Genomic DNA, 18,386 nt, shown 5'->3' with positions numbered 1-18,386 from the left:
TGCAGAAGAAACTAAACAAAGAAAACATATCCCAATTTTGTTATTTTTATAGCTTTTAGATATGTTCTTATACATAATTTTATAATGTATCCTTTGTACACTAAATATGTATTTTTTAAAATTATAATTCATATTTTTAAAAATATAAAAGCAAGAATTTTTTTAAATTTAATTTACTCAAAGAGGGAAAAAAGAAAGATGTGGGAAGAGTATATACCTAAAGGTACATTTTAGTTGTGGGGAAGAGGAGAAACGGGAGTGAATTACAGGAAACTTTCACTTTCTCCACTGCACAATATGAGTCATTTTAATTTTTTACAATGATCATGTATCATGTTTCTAGTTAAGAAAAAATACAGATTGAAGAAAGACAAAATTTTCAAAGAAAATAAATACATTCACTATTTAGTTATCACTATGGTGAAATTCAAACAAAGAAGATTCAAGCCACACTGACACTCCTTACTAGTTAACAGGCGAAGCTCATCTGTGCCCGGAGGCTGTAACACTTGCATTCCCTCTTCCTGAGAATGCTGCTCCCAGTTACTCACCATACTATTTGCTTACTTCATTCTTTCCCATGTAACCTCGTTGAGGATATCTTCCTTGATCATTCTAAAACTGTCCCATATTACTTCCAGCCCCACTACTGCCTGTATCTTGCTTTGTTTTTCTTTATAGCACTTTGCATGAACCGACTTTCTATCATGATTTGGTTTACTTACATATTATTTGGCTAAAGGAAGATAAGCTTTATGAGAGCAGGCACTCTGTTTAATTCACTCTTGTACTCCCCACACCTAAAATAGTTGCTGGCACTCAGGCATTCAAAAAATACTCACTAAAGGGATGAGTGACTCTATATCCTAGAAGTTAACAAATATTTGTTCCCATGAAAACAGTATATAAGATCCTATAAAATAGCCTGCATTCCCTTGAAGCCATGTTATTGAATTTAACATCAAATTTTACTAGAAAACTATAAATTACAAAAGAATTAAAGAATGATATTTCAAGCAAACATCCTGCTAGTGCTTTAGGATTATAATTATTGTCCTCAAATTCTACTACTCTTAGCAAATAATTATTTTAAAGATGGTTAAAAGTTTGCTTGGTTAATAAAACAAAAATGAGTATATCTTTGAAGTTCTTATATTGCCTTGAAACACAAAATTTGCCATACGATGAAAGAAGGTGCTATATTAGAAGTATTACTATTATTCAAAGCCTTCCAAAAACACATTACCTCAAGTTTAAGCATCTCCATTAGAAAGCAGAAAAAAAAAATGATGGATGTAAGGTGGAAGACAAGACTGACAAAAGTACACACTGAACACAAGATAAAAAGTCCAAACACACTACTAATCTCTGATCTCTTACACTAGCATACTTTTAAAAGATATTCAAATGCTCTTTCATAACTATGCATGAGTGTAATATTACTTATTTCTTATCTTTTTAAACTTTTTAGCTTTAAAAATTAGGATTCAAATGAGTATATTTGGAATAGAAATAAAATTTTTAAAGAATCATTTCATTAAAGACCACACCAAATAAGCTGATTACCATTTTGATATTTTCAAAAATGCAGATTTTTGGAAATAATACTTTTATTAACCTTTAAAGCCTTAATTTCTGATCTAAAGAATAGCTAATTATTTATAAAGCCCTTTTAAATGCTTTAAAATGAGTTATTTTTCTATATGCCTTTTAAAATATCTGGACCAAAAAAATGAACTGTCTACAAATGCATAAGGTATATTTTCAATGACAGTAATGGAACATATTTAACAATGTACACCAGATTATATATCTTCAGCCTAAACTAGAAATATCAAATAAACCACTGCATTTTTCACTTCTTTAATTCTTTTAATGTGTTTTGTTTCTGATGTCAATATTTAGGTTCAGTTAAAGCAGTAATATAAAAAATAAAATTTTTTTCTATTAAGTTCCTTCAGTGCTATAATTTATTAGCATGTTTGACAATAAATAGAATGGAATTTTAATAAATTAATAAAATACATGTCATATATTTAAAGAGTAAGCAGAAGCTAAAAGAGATATAAACAAATAAATGAGATGGAAGATTAAGACGGTAATTTTTTTCATATGGAAATGGTATGAGACACAACTCAAAGGTATTTTAAGCTATATTCAATACAATATGTCAAAATTTAAAAAGTAATAATAATAAGTATTAAGTAAAGATTAATAGCACAAATTTACTTACAAGGCAATCATCAGATCACCTAAAATGGGAGATAACATGATACAAAAAGAACACGGGCTTTGTATACAACCTGGGATCTAATGCTACCTTCTTTATATTAGGTACATGGCCTTGAATGAGTTATTTAACTTCAATGAGCCCAAATTCCCTACACATAAAACAAACTTAGTACTTAACTTACATGGTTAAAACAAACTTAATACTTAACTTACAGGGATAAAAGAAACAAATGAAACCACATATTTAAAGTGCCTAGCATAGTGTCCAAAACCTAAGTGCTCAAAAAGAGTTTGTTTCTAATAACAATATACTGCTCTGACTCTCAAGCTACTATTTCCTAAAGCTATTCAAAATATTTCAGCATAATCTGAGGTCTTGATCACTACATATTTATTAACTGAACAGCGAGTAAATAGTATCCTTGTTTTATTAAAAATATGATGAAATATTAAATCAACAATTACTCTGAAAGAACAAATCCCTGTATTTTAAAATTTATTTCAAAACACTTGGAAAGATACATTTTAGGAAAACTTAAAAGAAATTAAAATGTGAAGAATGGATTTCTAAGCCACTTTTCTTCTTTCTCAGAAATATCTTTTCTAGAGAAAAAAATAAATCATTGTTTCCAAACAGACACAGATCCAGAGACATAGAAAACAAACTTATGATTACCAAGGGGTATAAATTGAGATTTCGAGATTTGCAGATACTAACTACTACGTATAAAATAGATAAACAAATATATACTGTGTAACACAGGGAACTATATTCAGTATCTTATAGTAACCTATAATGAAAAATTTGAAAAGGAACATATGTATGTATGTGTACGACTGAACATCATGCCAGACTTTGACACCACACTGTAAACTGACTATACTTAAAAAAAAAAAATTAAATTAAAACAAATCATTGTTTCATCACCCATGTTGACAGGTGGACAATGTGGGAAGATACTAAACCCTTTCACCTCAAATCTTTTATGTCTAGTTAAAACTTTCTCATCTCTAATGACCTATTCTCATTATATATAAACATATTTTAATCTACATGAATAAAAACAAATTTATAAAAATCCTCCATATTAAACTTAGAGTAATTCTTTTGCGGGGGGGTAATTACGTTTATTTTTTTATTTAAATGGAGGGCCTAAGGATTGAACCCAGGATCTTAGGCATGCTAAGCATGCACTCTACCACTGAACTACACCGTCCCATATAGAGTAATCCTTAAGTAAAATATTACTTAGATATATTTTCCCACATATATTTTTCCCAAAATATGTAAGTTTATTCTCTTTGGTCAAACTCTACTTATATAAGATGTGTATGTATAACTCCATAATTCTCAGTTGGAAAAGGTCAAAGAGGATTGCACATTAAAATAGATGTATTCTAAAACTACCATTACTGTGATTCAATTTTAGTCACCCTATTACACTTATGTTGAAATTTCAAATAACATTAAAGGAATTTTTTAATCAAAAGAGTGTAACTTTTTTTTACTAGTATTTGAGAAATACTAGTAATCAGGCAGATTTAATTAAAAGTAATTCTTATTGAACCACAGAAATAAATGACTAGATTCACCTAGGTTCAAGTATTTCTACTTTAGCATTGTTTGAATCAGGCTTTTTTCCTCATGAGATTCTTTGATTCAGACTCTCCTTAATTATACATTGGGAGCTTTCATCTGGCTTTGATAAATTCATGAACTCCCTGAAATTGTTTGAAAAGTTGTGAGATTAAATGTCACTGGGCTACAAAGATCACTTTTGGGAAATCTACACCTGAGGTTCATGAAGTCTGAAGTGTTAAGCATCATAAATTCTCACATGCCTATATGTGTTATACCATAAACTTTTACCATTCCCCCATTGATAAGATATAGGAGGAAGTAAACTAAAGAGTGACATACGTTACCTATAATATTTATACTTCATTGGCTTATTAATATGTTACCAATTATGAATAGAGTGGCTTTTAGATCACAAGCTGAAAAACTCTAAGAGATGCAAATTAAAATATCACTACAACTTAACTTTTTAAACTGAAAACATGAAAAACAAACATCCACATCACATAAGGGAGCTTAAGAACTGCACATAGTAGTAGTTATAATAAAATATCTCCTATAATACAGTAAAAAAAGAACAAAGGCTAGGATTTTTAAGAGAAATATTTACTACATATCCCAGAGTTTGTCATACACTGACATAATTACATAAGGGATTTACAGGCCAAAGTCACATGAGCAATAGAAGAAACTGAGAATGTTTATCTTGGAAGACAGAAAACTCAGAGTAAATATGAATAGTCTTCAAATATTTCATGTGGAAAAAAAGAACAATTTATTCTGTGTAATTGCTGAAAACTGAACCTGTGCATGCAAATTACAGGGAAACAAATGTCAACTCAATGGAATGGTTGACTTATGAAGAAATGTATCACCCAGCAAGAGTTGTAGATCACTTACCAGAGATGCTATAAAGGGAATTCTTGGATGCAGTGTTAGACTGGATGATTTTTAAGACTCCTTTCAACCACATAATTCAATAATTGATAAACAAAAAACAAGTCTACTAGAAAATAAGCCTTTCTTGAATATTTTTTTCTAAATATTGGTAATACAATTGAAGAAAATTAAATCACACTTCCTTTACCCAAACTGAATTTAGGTAAATTCAATTAAAACTTATTAACTAGCCTGGAGCAAATTTAACTTTAAATATCATTTCTCCACAATATACCATTTGTTAAATAGAATAATACTCTTTAATGCAAACATTCGTCTCTAAGTTTCTAGCTTCATAAAACAAAAATAAAAAATACTATCAAACCATACTGACTATATACAAATATTACTCAGACCAAATGAAAGAAAGGCAAATACTGTTTGATAGGTCTTCAGAAAAAAATCTCAAATCCTGGCTTTACTCAACAGTATACACTAAACAAGTTAACAATAATCTCATTTAAGTGCAGTGAACTTCCTTACCTCTGAGTTAGCATACTCTGTTTGTAACTTTTTGCATTCATCTTTGAGTTTTTCAGATTCTTTCTCACGTTCCAAGGTCATGTTATCCATTAGCGTTTGAACTTGGACCAGTTCTTTCTTTAGCACAGCAACATCTTCTATACCAGGTCTCTGAAGCTATGAAGCAACACATTTCCATTTCAATTAAAAATTACAGTGAAACTAAAATAACATTTTTAAAATAATTTTACTGCAAAGAAATCAAAATAAAAATAATCTTTAATGTCAATTATTAGATTCCGAACATCAAACACTAATGTCTTCCCTTCAACAGTCCTCTCCTTTTCCCGCTCTGCCTCATATTTAATAGTATTACCACTCAACGTGCAAACTAGCAAATTCAGGGTTGTCCTCAGTGCTTTAATTGCTTTCCCTTCCTTCCCAAAGTACACTCACTGGTAATAACAATCACTTGATAAATGCTAAATTCTTTCATTTTCTATCTTAGGAAACTGGTAATAAAATGAAGGAGGAGCAAATATAAGCATAATTAGAGTCTGCTGCAGGTTCAATATAGTTGATTCATTTATTCATATATCTATTAAGTACTAAATAAAGGACAGGAAGGAGGCAAGAACAGATCCCAGGTTGTTAAGCCTGGGGAGAGTGCTGAAAATGGGTAGTACCAGTGACAGAAATATAGTTATGGAGGAAATATGATGACTTGATGTTACACTTGTCCAATCTGAAATCGAAGCTAGAAAAGTATCCTAAAAGTAGGTGGATTTACAAAACAAAGTTCAAAGGATGGTAAGATCAGAGATGCAGAAATGAAAACTACTAAGTAAGACAGATAATATTAAGACAGAAACAATAAGAATGTTAACATCATAAATTATGTATTGTAAACTTCAATTTTTACTTTAAAATTCATATATGTAGGGGGTAAAACTATGGAGAATTTATTTCCTCCATTTTACTCAAGCTGTATTTCTAAAAAGTTTCATCAGAGTACATATTTTATTTTTCAATTTCAAATAAGGTTTATAGTCTAATAATGGTTTCTAAATTACCAGTTCAGTCTTCAGATCTTGAATTACAGTCGCCTCTTTATTTAATTGGTCTGTCAGATGTGTCACTTTTTGTTCAGCAGCTTCTTGAAGACTCTTTTCTTCATCATATTTTGACTTTATATCTAACTAAGGATAGTTATATAAATATTAGTTTCATGACATTAACTTTAGAGAAAAACAGTTTTATAAATTATATTCCAGTACATAGCTATATCTGTATCTATCTATATATATATCACTCTAATTCAAATTCACATTCCTTAGATAACTAAAAATATATACAATAAAATTGTGCTTCTAATTACATTAAATGATAAATTTAAAATGATCAAATGTCTTTGTCTACGTAAATTCCACACACTAAATTACTAATTAGCATTTTAATGTATACTTAATCATACATAATATTTTACCCAAAAGCATGTAGTTGAAAAAATTACATGTAATTGATAGCATAAACAAATACTAACTCTATATTATTTAACTTCTTCAAAATGTTACTTGTTAATCTTTAAGCATACCCCAAAAGAAAATTCATCTTCTGTAAAGTGAGTCTTTTGAAAGGCAGAGATGAGAGGACAAATGAAACAATTTATAGAGCACTCTGTTATCATTATAGCAACTCTCTTACCATTAAATTCCATTAATCATCACCATATTAAGTCTAACAAATGCTTTATCACACTAAAATACGATGTTTATTTCTCAAACATACAATGGTAAAAAGGTAATGAGACTGATTTATTGGCTAAAAAAATTCTGATTCATTTTACCTGCGATTTCAGTGGCAAGTTGGGCTGCTTTCTGTTCAAATAAGTCTTTCATTTGCTTAATATTAAAATTTTCTGTTTGAGCTTCTTCTAATTGTCGTTCCAAAGACTGTAGTTCTACAAAAAAAGTACAGTAGCTATTGAAACACAATATTAATTACATTTCCTAATTGTTATTACTTATATTTTAATCATTGTAGTAATTAAAGACAATCAACATGAGTCTACTATCCAATTACAAGCAGAGTATCTTCACATTTCAAGAATTAAGCATATGTTTCATTTAAGGTCAAAGTCATAATTTACAAACATATAAAACAAATGAAAGGAATACTCAGCATCACACCCAAATGACATAAATGTTTGTTTAAAGATTATTTTGATTTCATATTTCAGTTATTGTCCTAAATCTGTCAACTGACCAAAAAGGAATACATTCTCTCCTCTGATAAAATGTACTATAATATGAAATGTAATTAGAAATGTTTTAAGAACAAGCAAGGCCTTATGTAAAATAATCAACTAAAATATGCAGTAAACTACTATTTCATTCTAACAAAGAAAAGAGATATCAGAGGGACATTAAATACAACAGCTAACCTCAAAATATAATTCTGATTAATTCATTGAGCATTTCTCCAGTTAAAGTCCATTACAAAGATGCTAGTTTCATCTTTCCTTCATTTCAAGAGAAAAAGAGTGCATCTCTTTAATATAGATTTAAATTTTCACTAAACAACCATATTAATGTAATATTCCAGAATTTTGTTTATAACTTCAGAATATAATGATCTAAGGAGACACTAAGATTTTCATTAACTGATTAAATTATGAAGTTCACAGGCAACAAACATGCTGCTCAGCCTAGAATATGACTGTTAATCTTCACTGTTTTAGAGCCATGAAGTATCCACAAAACAAAATTCACGTAGCAGGCATCAGAGAAAAAGAAATAAGAAAGAATGAGAAAGATGAAAAATAAAAATGGAAAAAACAATAGCTTCAAGTAAAGTTACCTGCTGGTGAATCAGCTACTAATCCATCAGGTTTAGACTCCTCAATGAAAACAAAAGACAAATGCATTAAAAGGAAAAGACAATGCTGTTACAATTGCCAATGTGAAAAAAAAAATCTCTGAAAGCCACAATCTGTCAGGTAAGTAGCAAGATTTTGACAAAAATTAAATTTTGGCCTGCTTACATTCTTCAAGATCACTAAGGTAACACTAAGCAGACTGGCATAAAGATCTAAATACAGCTCAGTTCCTCTAAGACTTTTTGTATGTTAACATATTATTAGATTTTTAGGTCTTGCAATAGATGGCATCTTAAATCCCATAAATCCAATAACAGATAAATAAGATAAATTATTACAATTATAAATATAGATTCTAAAGCAAATACTCAAGTTAGCAGGTAAGATTCAGTCCTATAATATTTGAAAATTTTCATAAGCTAAAATAGGCCATGAAGCAATCACTTCTAAAAAATGGCTTTTAAAACATAAATTTTTAATTCAGGATCATAAACTGTCTTTAAAAGAAGCAGAAATAAAGAATATATTCCATAAGATTTAATTTACCACATGCATTAGGAATAAAATAATATACCACCTGGTCATTACTTCCATATTCTAAAAATTATATATATCTAGAAGAGTTTAATAAGGCTTCTCACAGTGTATCTGACTTTTTATTTTCCTACACATTGATTTAAGCATATTGACTATTAATAATCATCAATATTTAAAATACACTTTCCCCAATGGTAAATTTCTTATTAAGGCAATTGCACTGTGGAAGATGTATTTAATGTATTATATGTAAAACAGTTGTCTCAAATGAGGAAACAATTTCCTCTGTGTTTTCAGGTACAGAAAACAATATAGCCCATTTCTGATTGTTAATAACATCTACATAAAACATGAGTAAGTAAACTATAAGTATTTTAGATTACTAAAAACCTCTTTAATGTATCCTCAATTACAGAAGCTGAATAGTAATAAGACTCATATCTTTTTATCCATTTGTTTTTCTTCTCTAGTCCGAATGACGATTTTTGATGAAAAGATAAAAAAGGCAAAAAGACTAAGAGTCACAATGTGCTAAGATAATGTGCAAAAGGATTATTAATTCCTTTATAAAAATATTAAAGCTACTGTTAAAGGGTATCCACTTTATTCTTATAAATGAAAACTATATATGCATTAGGTAAAATTATTCTAGGATTCTTTATGTAATTTTCGTATAAAAGTCAAGATAATTTTAGTGTAAAACTCGTAATTGGATTAAGACATTTCCTTAGAAAATATATTAAACTATAAAGATTATGAAATATATGTATATATTTATATATATAGAATCTAGGATATCAAACGAAATCACTAAAAATAACCACTTCTGTTACCACAGTGACTTTTCTTTTCCTCATGTATTTTTTTTTGTAAAGTTGTATAGCATATGTATCTGTGTGTGTACAAGGACACATAAAAATTTTTATTGAGTTTTTTAAAATCTAACATTAATACAAGAGTTTTCCCATGCTTTCAAACGATCTCCACTAATATAAACTATCCGCAGTTAATAGTTCTTTCCCTCCTAACAGACATTTTAGTGATTTCCAATTTGTCACCAATTCTTTGAAGAGTTTCACTGTTGTCTGAACTTATTTATACTTTTTAAACATTTAGATATATTGTCAGAAAATAAGAATAATGTAGCCTGATATAAAAAAAAACCAACACATAGGTAAATGATGCTTAGTGGAACACCTTTAAAGAGTTATATCTTAGATTCCCATATTTTGGTTATATTCATTTGCATTCATTAATATTAAAACGGGTATACATGCAGGATATTAAACACACAGAAACAAATTAGGAAGTTATTCATATCAGGCCACCTGCTTACAAAAAAATATTATGCTTAATTTTCAGCAATGAAAATAAACAACTAAAAACACACTTCAAGTATTTAAAAGCAATTACTTGCTGATGTAGCCCTTGAAACTTTTCTAATTCTTTCTTTCATTCTTCTGAGTACCATTTTTCTTCCTAAAGGAAAAAAATGCCTTTTAATTAGTAAATTTTAAGACTTTTTTATCTGAAACATTAAAAATAAACACGTAAAATCATTTTTATTCTTACCTTAAGTGAAGCTTGTAGGTCTTGGACCTCTTGTCTAAGTAGTGTTATGTCATCTCTAAACATACATTGGGAAAAACAGGAATTAATAGTTAATGTTCTTTAACAAGTCATGGCTAGTGACTGTATATTAGTATTCTAGTTTTCTCAATTCTTAAAAAAACTACTGTACATTTTATGCATAGTGGAATATACATATAAATCCCTTAGGAGAATAATTGTATTCCTAGAGTATGTTACTTATAAGTGGAAGAACATTTTATCACGGAAATGATAGAACTGTCAAATGCCTGAGCCAGAAACAAAATACCATTAATTTACCATCAAGAAGTATCCATGGCTTCCTATTGCAGTTAGTATAAAATCTAAACTCACTAATAAGGACTATAAAATCTGTACAGTCTAGTCCCTGCCTTACCACTCTCCCCCTCACTCATCTAGCTCCAGCATTACTGGCTTCTTTCTGTTCTTTGAGTCTGAAATGCTATTTCCTGGCAAAACTTCACATTTTGTTCCCTTCATCTAAGAGTCAGTCTGATACAGAATAGTGAGAGACCACCCGAAGTCCTAATGCAGGAGAGATTCCATGAGAAAACACATTTGGGATTACTATTCGGGGTATAAGAAACATGTATCTTCCCCTGTTGGATTGTAAACAGCAGATAAAAGGACCCTCCTTGCTCCATGCCACTGCAATGCTGCCATGGTAGAAGACACAATAACTGAAATGAGTAGACTGAAAATACTCAAATGAATTCATTCTAGTACAAAAGGAATAGGAGAACAGGATCAGTTCTAATGATGGGGAAGACCAAGTCCACTACAGCACAAGCATATGAGAAAGGTAAAAGATAACGGGACAATACTGGTGGAAGAATTATTCTCTAGGATGGGGGTGGGGGTAGAGAGTAAAGGGACAGAATCAGCTTCATCTGTGAAACATGGTTAATGATAGGAAAGGAAGGAAATTGCCAACAAAGAAAAATGTAAAAGATGGAGAATTGAGTCCTCTATTTTTTGTACTCATTCATAAGTAAAGAATTAACTCATTGTTCCACAGAATTTGTCTACTCCAGACTCTCAAGCTGTTCAGTTTAACGGGGGAAGTAAACATGTAAACAAGTAAAAGCAATAGATGATCATCAGTTCTATGACAGAAATAAAAGCAGAGGCATAAAGACAGTGATCACTTCTACCTAAAAGCACTTCATGATGGAGATAAACTCTGAGGTAAAGTCTTTAATCTCTGAATACAGAAGTAAAATTAGATAATAGATTCCTGTGTCTTTTGTTGACTCTTAAAATTTATCTTTATCTGACACTTTCACTAATTTTCATTTCTCTGTTGTGTGTGTGTGTGTGCGTGCATCCCCATCCCTCCCTCTCTCCCAAGTGGCCCTAGGAACATATCTATTTGTAGAGACCACAAGCCAACTGGAGAAGACTTAGTCTTTACATGCATACGGACAATTGTGGGTGTGTTTTAAGTTTTCCTTACTATTTATTAATCTTCCAAATCCATGTATAAACTAAAATGATGAAGAGAGGAATTAATAACAATATACTTGAATGGCTCATAATAAATTGAATCAAATTGCAAAGAAGATAATCCAATTCAGTTTCTAATTGGGTGAACTTAGTTATTCCAATTAATCTTTTAAAAAGTGCCACTTCAACAAATTTGTGAGAGTAATTTGCCTATCAGTGTTTAGAAGGAAATATAATGAACTCTGTTTTCAAAATATCAACAGTGAGATGTTCCTTTGGAACATCAAAAGATACCTAGTAGGCAACTTGGGAGATAATTCTAGGTTGGGAATGTAGTTTAGGAGGAAGTCATAGATGTAGATATCATCACACATATAGAGGAAGAGGAATCATCACACATATAGAGGAAGAGGAATACATTAAACAGATCAAAAAAGAATGATAACAATGGTATGTTGTCTCAAAAGAGCAGAACAAAAGACAGCCAGTAAACCAAATTTGCAGAGACTGTGACATATGGTCTACAAAGATGGCTGCCATCAAGTTCTTCCCTTCTCATATGTAAAAGCCACCCCTTCACTGAAAGACAGTTTACTTCTTGGCCTCTTGAATCATAACTGGCATTGAGTAGTCTTGTGGCTACTTAAACCAATAGAATAGGGCAGAAGTGACATTCAGACACTTCTGAACCAAACCTTAAGAAGACTGACAGCTTCTGCTCCTTTCCTCTTGGAATGCTCTTTATTAGGACCTAACTGCTATCCTGTGGGCAAGTCAAAGCAGCCACATACACAGGTCCATATAAAGGAGAACTGAGCCCCCTGACATATAGCCCCAGCTGAGCTGCCAGCCAGTATCCAGTTATATCCCCCAGCCATGAATGTGAGGCCATTTTGGCCCTTCTGGCCTTTTCAAAACCCAAGTCTACATAACTTAAGGCAGAACCACCCAGTCAAATCAAAGAATCATGAGAAGTAATACACTGTTAATGTTTTAAACCATTAGGTTTTGAGTGGATTGTTACACAGTAATACGTAACCAAAACAAAGGTCTACTAAGATAAAAACTGAAAATAATCCTTTTTTTTTTTTTTTTTAACTGTTGGGCTTTGAGGGAATAGTTTCAGAGCATGGTAGGGCAGAAACCAGGTTTCAGTGAGCTAAACATTGGATGAAAAGTTAAGGGTAGACTGAATGAAAATTCACGTACTAGGCACTAATTCGTAGATGAAAAAGCAGCTCTGTTAAATTGACACTAAATATAAAGGCACTTATACATGATTTAATATAAATATATATTTTATATCTATTTCTTAACAAATGACAAAAGAATGGTACCAAAATTATTAACTCATACACAAAAATCTTAAAGAGCATTAATAGTCACATGAAAAGGAAAGATTCACACATCCCAACAGCACTGGTTTTCCCACATATTTTAACAAATTAAAACAACCATATTTTATAGTTCTTTATTATCAACCATAATGTGGTCATAACCAACTATGAGCCATTTTTTAAAGAAAAACATGAAACAAATTTTTTACAAGTAGAATAAAATCAAGATTTCTCCCTTAGTGGGAATATAAGATAAAGAGTTTTCACCAATAGCAGAAGAAAAGGAAAGTTATATTGTTGAATGCCTTTCTAAGTAATTATATTTTAGCTTGATTTAATTTTAAAATGGTCAGGCAAAATTGCCAAGAAGCAGAATGTGTATGTGTGCTTGTTATTATATTGGTGATTACAAAAGAAATTTTTAAAAATAATTATTAAATTTAACTCTTGGCTAAATTAATTATTTTAATAACTTACTATAAAATCTTCTAAATAAAGTATATCATTTTTTATTAAGCAGAGTATGCTAAATATAATTTAACCTTTTGATAAATCACAACCTTCTTTCAAAACATATCCTCTGAACCATGTTGTAGATGCTGATATAGTTATTGGTCAAGGATAGAATAAGTTATAACAATAAAGGAGGAAGAAAAAAAAACAATAAATGAGGAAGCCACAATAAATGAAGACAGATTTAAATTAAATAATATAAAAACACTATTTTCAAAAACTAAGTATTCACAATGAAACAATGGTATCACACACATTCACTACATTACACTTCAAAACTATTATACTGCACCGCTTCAGAGCAAGAGCTTCTCCTCCATGACCTGAATCATTGCCAGCATCATGAACTGCCTCATAGTGTTTGAAAAGTTCATCAGCAGATCCAAGAGATTTCATACACTGGGGACATATGAAACCCTAAGAAAGAGAAAAAGGTTTCAAAATAGTATTTTAGTATTGCAGAATAACCGTTTGTATGTTATGAATTACAGTCACATGTATTATTCACACCAATGGTACCATTAAGTAAACTCTATGGTGTTAAGTCCAAATTCTGGTATTGCGCAAAGGTACGTCACTGCTTATCCTGGATGCAGTTTACAAGATACAAAGAAAACCCTTACAACCTTCTTTTAGGTTGAGTAAATTAATGGTAAGAGAGTTTTATCCTGAAAAGTCAATTCTAATCTCGAAGTCTAGTTGAGAAGATTTGTCTTCATATCCTCCATCTCTCTAGACAATCCTCTTCGTAGATAATACCTGCTCCAATCTACTTCAAAGGAATGATAACCAAAAAATTAAGAACATGAAGTACTCTGATCATTGAGAAAAAAGGTAATGTAAATAACTCATAATTACCACAGAGTTATCTACAATGGTTGAGAAGTATTCTAGTCAGTAATGCTAACCGAAGACTAACATAAAAATTTTAAATTAACATATAGCCCTGTACTTCTCTTCTAAGAACTTGTGGTTCCTCCATACCCCATTTATACTTCTGTAATTTGTCTCTTCAAAAATTAAGTTTCTTGAATTACCTTAAAAAATATATATATATAGTCTATATATATATAGTCCTGTAAAATAATAAAAACTTACAAATAATCCCAGAATGACTATATGGTTATGGCATACAAGGTCCTTCATGTGTATTACCCGAATGACCTAACCAGTCTGATGTCTGGACACCCTTCCTTACTCTATACAACATGGCTCAACTATACTGAAGTACCTATGCTTCTCTGAACACACCATGGTATCTCACATTTTTATCCTTTTGTATGTATATTGCTATTTTCCTCCAGCATTATTATTAGTGTGTCAAGTTTCTACATTCACTGCGACACACAACACAAAAAAAGATTTTAATCTATGTTTCCCTAATGGCTAGTGTAGTATTTTGAACATACCATGTATTTCTATACTGTGTATTTATTTAGTGAAATATGAATAAACCCAGTAGGGAAGAATTTGGGGGGCGGGGACAGAAGAGCTTCAATAGTTTGCAGATCACAAAGCTTCCAAGGGACAGATTGAGCTAACTAATAAAAACTCTGGATACGTAAAAACTAAAAATAAATAAATAATTTGTGCTCTTTTGTTGGCTGTTACACAAGTAATATACCCTTACTTATCATTTGTGCATATTATATGGCAAAACCAAGGCTCACTGAGCATAACATTACCAGACAATGGTGTAACAAGTATATATAAATGATTATAGGAACACAGGAGGAGAGGTATCCAACTTTGGCTGTGGTAGCAGTTAATGCTTTACAAAAAATACAGATACACATACATATTGTGTATATGTGTATATATACATATATGTAGAGATATGTATATATGAGACATTAGAATTAGGTACTAAAGAATAAGTAGGAGGAAAGAGACTAAATAGAAGTTTACTTGTCAGAAATAAAGGCATTCTAAGCAAATGGAGGAGCATGAACAAAGATGAAGGAAATGGTATGAAATACAGTCGTGCTGCATTTAGGAAGCAGAGGTCTGTTCTGATTACAGAGCAAGAGTGAAGGGCAGGGGCACTATAGGTGAATGAATGCAATGATCTCCAAGAAACTCCTAAAATAAGCAAAGACAGTAGTACTGAGGCTGTGCATTTGGACATCAGAATAACGCATCAGGATCCACAGATATTTGATGCTCTGCTGAATTTGATGTCTTCTGAATGAATGAATGCTCCCAATCTATGAGTTAATCTAGCTGATGTTATGCTCTTTTTTTAAAGCCACCTATTATCTACCATCATGTTTCATAACCGCTCTATATTATGCTTTATTTGGCATTCTTGTAAACTTCTGCCCAGTAACTACTGTATCACACAAGTTAACATGCTTTTGGTGCAACAGCACATAAACCCCTATAATATTTAGCTTGTCATCTCTCTTTTGCGTCTCAGCTTCTTCTAGTAACTAGAAGGCAAATTACAGTGTTCCTCAGGGAATCCACACCCCGTTACATTATTTAATCTTCACAACTTTGGCTTCTTGACTATTGTCTCTACTTCCAGGTTTTGGCTTTAGATACCTAAGTATGCCAAAAAGCTAGTGATCACATTAAGGTATGTCATACCCTCTTAAAGCTTCTAAGTATTACCAGATTAATATTCCAGAATGAACTGATTCATCCCTAAAGAGAAATTTTAGAAATTCAGTAATAAATATTTAGTTATAGAAATATTCCACCTAAGTAAATTTTCCATGTGATTAGAGCTTTCATGGATGTTTAAATAAAACTTCAGTTTGGGGACATTTCTGATAAAAATAAATCTTCCTAAAGTACATATATGCACTTTCTCACCTTCTTAAATAGATGATATTAAACCCTTGCTTAATGTCTAAGCAGCATAAATATTAATCACTGAATGAGTATCTTCCACTCTGTGAATTCTGGCAAGCATCTTTAATTCCTGTAACCACATTTCAGTTTTTTCTAAACCCTGTTTTGTCTTTCAACAATCATTTCTAAAAATTATTCACGTGCTATTTCTAGCAATGCTAGCCTCATATGAATGGGAAGGGTATACTGGGGGGGAGTCTATTAAAACTATATCACTCATTTAAAATAAAAGTAAAATAAGCTCAGAATGAATATCTGAGAGATGTCCCATGAATGGGACTTTGTGATATTAATTCTGGATATTAAGAGATTCCTCTATTTTTTCTAAAATATTGTCAAGGGGACTGAAGTTGCTAGATAGCATAAAACACCAAATAATAAAATACTCAAAATAGCTAGCTACATTTATTTCCCTTAGTCATTCCAAATTTCTCACCAACTTACACACACACACACACACACACACAGGTTAAAAGCAATTAAATACCTTACTCTTAGCTTTCAGTTATCTGCAACCCTTTCTCAGATCCACTGTAGCTAAGAGCTTATCTTAACTTGATACTGATGATACCCTGTTGTACCAAGTATCCTTTCAGGTAAAAGGAAAGTTCTTATTAAGTGACAGGGAGAACAGGTTGTCACTTTTGATTCTGGCTAGCCCATAAAGAAAAGCTGACCCATATGTTCTGGAAGAAAGACAACTGGTAAAATGCTAAGCAGAGTTCCAAGACTTTTATGCCTCTATCTTTGTTCACACTGCTTCAGCTAGTTTAACTGTATCCTCCCACAGGCACCCGTTCCCCCATCACCCTAGAGAATGTCTGGTTTAAGTGTTCCCCACCAAAGTTTTTCTGCAGTTTCCCTTAAGTTGAATTAGACATTGCACTCTTTTGCAAATATGTATCATAGAAACTTCCTGGCATAGAGATCATATCTTATTTACCTTTTTTTTTTTATCCCTTTTATCTACCAAAATACCTGGAACATAAGAGGTACTCTATTAATGTGTTAAATAAGTGGAGGTTTGGTGAGATTGTGTTCCTTATATGTCATTATCTCATAGGAAAAAGTAAGTGTGATTTTTTTGTCTTTCATGATTAAAAAAAAGTTTCATTCTTTTATAAAACTTATAGAAGAATTTTTTAAAATCTATGCCTCTATTTGGTTATAGAATACTGTAGTCATTTTCAAAGGAAGAGACATAGCAGGATCATCTGAGAAACTGTTTCCAGCCTAAAAATTGGCAACAATTCCCCTCACTGGTTCCCACCCCTAGCCTTAGATATGCTTAGATATGCCCCACACACTACAGAGAAACATTTGGGTAACCCACAGTTCATGGTAAGTATGCCTCATTCTTTCCATCAGGTCTGGGTAGTCAAAACAGAGGTTGAAACAGTGGTAGACCCAGGTTCTAATGCAGTGTATTTTCCCAAATAAAGACAGTGACAGTTCACATGCAAAGTCGTCTTTAAGAGTAAAGCATTAATCTAAAACATTGTAATATATTCACCGATAAAACATTAACTAATAAAGATATAATTATTGAATAAAAAACTCACTTTATATTTCAAATTTCATGGCAAAATTTATGCAAAAATATTAACTTAAATGTTTATATTTGTTTACAGATTCACAAAGAATAGCCAAGCCAACTTCCCAAGAGCCTCTTTTCCTTATTGAAGCTTCTTTAAAGCATGCATAATTAAAGCAATCCATATTCCCTTGTAGCATAAAAAATTAAGCAACACCAAGGCCAGGAAAAACAAAGCTATTTTGAGCAACCCATAACCAAGCTGCTAAAACAAAATATATAGGACCCACAGTAACACTGGAGTCATTAAGAAGTTCCTGTCCTCTTGTCTCATTTTCAGCGTGCACTTTCTGGTAATGCTCCGACAAATCAATAGCAGTTATACATCTTTTCATACATAATGGACAGATGAAACCCTGTGAAATAACAACTTTTAGGAGGATATACATAAAGTTATTT

The 18,386-nt window shown here is 31.4% G+C and overlaps 1 pseudogene; it reads right to left on the bottom strand.

The window, feature by feature from the left end:
* Window positions 1-18,386, bottom strand: part of LOC141578436 (early endosome antigen 1-like) — a 64,571-nt pseudogene that overhangs the window by 13,915 nt on the left and 32,270 nt on the right.

Source organism: Camelus bactrianus, chromosome 8, assembly GCF_048773025.1.
Source record: "Camelus bactrianus isolate YW-2024 breed Bactrian camel chromosome 8, ASM4877302v1, whole genome shotgun sequence".
Lineage (NCBI taxonomy): Eukaryota > Metazoa > Chordata > Mammalia > Artiodactyla > Camelidae > Camelus > Camelus bactrianus.
Note: the sequence above shows the minus strand (reverse complement) of the source record. Positions and strands in the feature narration are given on the sequence as shown.